The sequence below is a fragment of the Phasianus colchicus genome, chromosome 1 (assembly GCF_987193195.1).
Source record: "Phasianus colchicus chromosome 1, bPhaCol1.hap1.1, whole genome shotgun sequence".
In the NCBI taxonomy this organism is placed as follows: domain Eukaryota; kingdom Metazoa; phylum Chordata; class Aves; order Galliformes; family Phasianidae; genus Phasianus; species Phasianus colchicus.
The window spans coordinates 127,489,312-127,495,122 of record NC_143436.1 but is presented as its reverse complement, the minus strand read 5'-3'; positions in this window follow the sequence as shown (position 1 = coordinate 127,495,122).

Genomic DNA, 5,811 nt, shown 5'->3' with positions numbered 1-5,811 from the left:
AGAGTTTTTACCGACTAAATCAAGCACTAGATCGTGCTTCCTAGGGCCCCAACAAAGCTGGCCTTTGAACACCCACAGATTTGAGGCTCATGTTCAGCTTTTTGTCCACTAGAGTCCTGAACATTTCTTGGTACGGTTGCTGTCAAGGAGTTCTCCTTCCAGTCTGTACACACACACCTGAGTTTGCTACCACTCAAGTGCAACACTTTGCACTTGGCTTTGTTGAACCTCATTGGGTTCATGTGGGCCCACTTTTTGAGCTTATCCATGTCTCTTTGGATGGTGCCCCTTTCTTCTACTTTATCAATTGCACCACTCAGCTTGATGTCATCTGATAACTTGCTGAGGGTGCACTCAATCCCACTATCCAGATCATTGAGAAAGGTACCAAAGAGCACTGATTCAAAGATGGATCCATGGGGGACACCGCCTACCACCTGCCTCCACCTGGACTTAGAGCCATTGACCACAACCCTCTGGCTGTAATCAACCAATTATTTATGCACTGAACAGTCCACACTTCAAATCCACCTCTCTCCAATATCTCTCCAATTTAGAGATAAGGATGTGGCACGAGACCATGTCAAAAGCCTTGCAGACTGAAGTCCAGATAGATTATATCAGTTGCCCTTCCTTTGTCCATCAATGCTGTCACTCCATCATAGAAGGCCATCAGATTGGTGACACATGATTTTCCCTTGGTAAAGCTATGTGGATCACCTCTTTGTATCATACGTGCTTTGACATAGTTTCCAGGAGCATATGCTCCATGATCTTTCTATGCACAGACATGATGCTCACTGACCTGTAATGCCCTGGATCTTCTCTCCTTGTCTTAAAAATTGGAGTGATATTTCCCTTTTTCCAGATGCTGAGAACAAATACAAGAGAGTATAATTCAATTGAAAGCAATAAAATAAACCTATAGCTGGGATTCAGGGGAGTAAAACCAAATTTAGTAAGACTGTTCATCAAGAAGCATGGCTGAAATATTGAATCATACCTATAGATATAGATACAAGTAGGTCACAGAGCACTCTTTGATTTGATCAAGATTTTCATCTCTCTGACATCATTTCTCCGTGTAGCTTTGCCTTATCCATCTCCCCCTCCCTCTCTGCCAATATCTTTGTTTAAAGGGCTTAGCTCATTGTATCGTCTGCAGGTTTTGTCACATTTTCAGCACTTCAAAAGGCTCCTGCAGTAGCACAGAAAGTGCTTGATTGCCAGGTTTGATGAGAAGAAGAGGAATAGAGAAAAGATGATTTTGTAAAGAACTGATTATATTTAACATTATACAGGCATCTAATGCTGGATAGAGAGATAGTCATGCTCCATGAAGGCAGTACAAAGAAAAGAAACAGGCTAAATTTAGCTAGGAATTAATAGCTTTCAGACATGATAAAGATTCCTATTTCTACTTCTTTTGCAGGCACATTTTAGCCTCAAATGTGAATAAAAAGCCCATTATTGCCCACTGGTGGTGGCACTCAGATATGCCAGCTAGTAGTAGAGTGCATTTTCTCTGATGAGAAATATCTTTTTTGAAATATCTTGGTTAAATGCACTGAGAATGCTGCTACTAGGAAACATGGTCTCAGGCAAGTGTAAGAGAGTTTATGGCTGTGACTTTATAAAAATGAATCAGTAGTCTTACTGTGTTTGAAAAGCCATGCATGACAGTAATATTATCTTCAGGGACCACAGGAATTGTTACTCTAATAAGAAAAAGCAGAACGAAAGCTCAGACATTAAATCTAGATCTAGCTTCTAGAGAAAAATACTGCATTTTTGCATGTTTTGGCAGTTCAAACAGCTGTTAGTAAATGCAATCTCAGGACAAAAATACCCCTAAATGAAGATTTCCTTTTTGTCAATACCAAGAAGCTATAGGTAGCTTATTTCACACACATCCACACATTATTGCATTTGTGCATATATAAGATCTATTCATAGCAAATGTAGATCTGGTGAATTCCTGAAAGCCATCTATTATTAAAGTTTCTGGAATTTGATAATCTATATGTCAAGGTATAGGCTATATTCAAGTACAGATTAAATATTTGCAGCACTACATTTACTACAGCTATGTTCAGAAACTGGTTTCACTTCTGTAACAATGGTCTTAACAAGAGTAAATAAAGGCTTGAATAGAGTACAGACTCAGCAGTTACAAACACCAAACTGTGAAACTGTTTGAGATAAGATATCATAAGAAGAAATGAGTTTCATTGTTTTGTTGATCGGCTTTATAAAATGATAACAATCAGATTATTTTTCAACATTGCTTCTTTTGCTTTCAGTTATATTCAACATACCACATGATGTAGGAGTTTTTAAAAATGTGTCTTTTAGAAAAAAAAAAAAATCACTTTCTTGTTAAGAAAAAAATATTTTAGAGGAAAAATTAAAAACAAAACAAACAAAAAAAAAATCAGTCATCCTCTACAGTAATAAGCATATTGAATAATTATCATCTTTTTCTCTATTTCTGAGAGGAAATCCTGAAGTCTGATTCATGAGCGCTTCACAATACTAGTTATGGTTCTATGACACCATAATAAGGGTTCCTTTTTATTTTAACATATTTTAAAATGTCAGAGACTGTAATCTTGAAATGTAACCTCCCCATTTAACATTATGAGTCTCTCCAATTTTCAGTCACAACAAATAAATTCTATGGAAATTCTTCCTAGGAATTATTGAGTGCAATTACTATGAACTGAAATTATGAAGCACACAGTCAGATTTCTGCACATGAAGGGCTTTCAAAAATAGCCCTGAAGGAGATGAGTTTCTGCACTGAATTGTGCTACTCAGAGCAGCCCCTTCTAACCAAGCAAAATTGCACTTCTTTACTTGTAAGTCTTGACAATGGCATTATGTTCCAAGATCTGATCATTCAAGTACAGACAATTTAAACAGAAAGCTTTCAAGTGAAAAGGTTGTGGAAGAATAAGGCTTGTTAAGTGAAGGTGAAACAGATAAGCAGAGAACTTGTATTCTCATGGCCAGCAACAGAGTATCTTATTTTCCTTCTGGCCCTGGTCCACTTCAGAATATTAACAAACATGCAGTGGTATCATTATATAACCATTTGTATTTTCTATCTGGAATAAGCCAGAGATCTTTTCCAGGCAAAAGTAAGGACATCCATACTAGAAAAAAACTTACTCTATTTTTTTCATTTTCAGCAAAAGAAAGTAAAGTAGAAAGAATGGCTCAGAGAACATCCAAATGAGAGCTAAAATTAGGCAGAAAGGTTGCACGTGAGCTCAATTTCCCACCCAATGAGCTGAATAAGGAAATGACCCGTGGATACCCGTGATAAACTATATTTTTTCAGTTGTGAGTAAGGGGATTTAAGCAAGCAGAACTTTGGAGTGGAAAGTCACAGAAAATAAAAAGCAATTCAAAGAAAACTAAATTAGCAAGTGCCTGTATTGAAGAAACATACAATCATAACCCTCCCCAAGATACCCATTTGTGACAAAACTTAGTGCAACTAACTCAACTTTTCTTCCATTATTTCACTATGATTGCCATAATGTCTCCATTCCCATCTTTGTCATTCCAATGACAGAGCTCTGCTCACCTTCTCCAATCACCTCCTGCAACTTACCAGGGAAGAACCAGTAGTAAATAAGATCTCTGACTTAAATTTTTGTAGTAAGAGGAAGCTGCTGCTGACAAGTTTTCTTTCTCCTCATTTGGTTTCTGTAATACTCCTTTCTTCCATCATTCCCAGGGCACCCCACCCAAATGGACTAATAGAACTTACAGCAGAGCATAAGAAGTGTCAGTGGGAGCACTGTTCTATGTCCAAGAAGAGCAGAACAAAATATGCAAAAAAGTAACCCTAATTGTAACAAAAACAAAACCACTTGTAAATTGATCCCTACAAGAGTAACCAGTTAGCTCTTTCATGTAGAATCATCAGCAGAGGGGTTTTGGTTTTGTATAGATAACCTTACTCAAGATTTTTCTGCCTGTAGTTTTCCAATAGCCTGACCTTTTTTCTCTCAGCGAGAAGTGTAAGTAGTGAGCTCTCCAGATATAAAATGATCCATCAGCTCTCTAATTATCACGTTCTACTAATCCTGTATGACTGGAAAGAATGCAGCATTGTTCCAGCACCACTTATTTTCGTGAGACTTACTGAGACTCTGTGAGCATATATGCATTTGCCCAGTGCCGTAAGGAATGTTTGCAAAAGAAAACAATTTTAAAGTATTACACATTAATATTCAGCATGCACAATCTATCATAGTTCTCTACAGTCAGAGCCTGCTTTTAAATTCTGTACCACAGGTTGCTCTTTGTGTATGTCTGGGGAGGGGCAGACAGGGGGGAAGTGGGGAAAGGATATTTAATACAAGTATTGTGGGTAATTAGAACTGATAAATAAGAATTGGCAATTAGAGGAACCTTAAGCAATTTTTCACTCTATCTCAGCAAAATGATTAAACTGAAAGCGACAAGCTTGTAAATTAGAAATCTCAAAATATGAAAACTTTATTCCAAGTGTGTCATTTGTGAATCATTTAAGTGGCATATAATTAGATATGCAGTCACTTTATTATGGCTTATTTGTTCCTGGCTCATAAATACTTTTATCATGAAGAGCACTCTGACTGTGGCATCTACTGTAGAGTGGCCATGAAAAGGAACTGTTGAAACTTTGCCACTAAAGATTTGTAAAACTACTGGAGAAAAATCATATGAACACACTGCCTTAAATCATCATAGAGAACTGACATTTGCAAGTGATGCAAATAATTTCTGAAAACAAGTTTTACATCATTGGAAAGGAACTCTTGCTTTTGTCCTTTGTGTTTTAGTTCATTTAACTCTTCCTTGGAAATGAAAGAATAGCCAATAGCCAAGTTTAGCCAATGTAATGATGGCTAATATAAAGTCTCAGTATCTGAGTGTCTAGCTTAAGGTTTGAGGATGAGCTCACTGACCTTCCCTGGTCTTTTAGTTCCATACAGTTCAATGTATCGAATGCAAGTGGAACTGTTTAAAGCAAACTAGATTACTCAAGTCAGCAGCCAGAAGAAAATTACAAAACTGTAGGTGTAGAAAATGCATAGATTCTAATTTTAGCTGTTCTTTTCAACTTTTCCCCCTTCCTTTTCCTCTCTGATATCTTCTGCCATCCTTTTTCTGTCATGGCAATGCACATCAGTTAGTCTGCAGGCCAGAGAAACTCTTCTCCAGAATTGTCATCACCCTTGCGCTTCCAGATGCCAAAGGAGTGCAAGTCTACTTACTCCAGCCTTTCCCAGTTCCTCTATGGATAATATGTATACTGAATCTCACAACATTATTTTCTTCCAGAAAATCCGGAACATATAACTTGTTCAACATTTCATCTGTTTATATATTTCATAACAGTCCTGATGGAACATTAATAGCTATAATTTCACATTTAGTAAATAGTTCCAACACACTAAACTGTGAGATGGTGCAAGTTTTCAATAGCAGCTACAGTGCCATCAGTATGAACAGTTAAATTGGGAATACTTTTTCTCAAACAAGGTTATACATTCTCTGCAATGACTCTTAACTCAAATGAAAGCAAAGGACATTGTAACATGAAGTGTGATAGAAAATAGTGAAGAATTGTATTAGGTATTGACAGAATTAAATGTATTCAGAAGCATCATGCTTCTTTTTGTTTTTCCATAAATTCAGTTGTCATGCTAATGGCAGGAGTCATTTTATGAAATCTATGAAATAATGAAAAGAGAAACAAGAAAAGAATTATATATATCCTGATTCCTGTAACTGAAGAAATAATTTCTG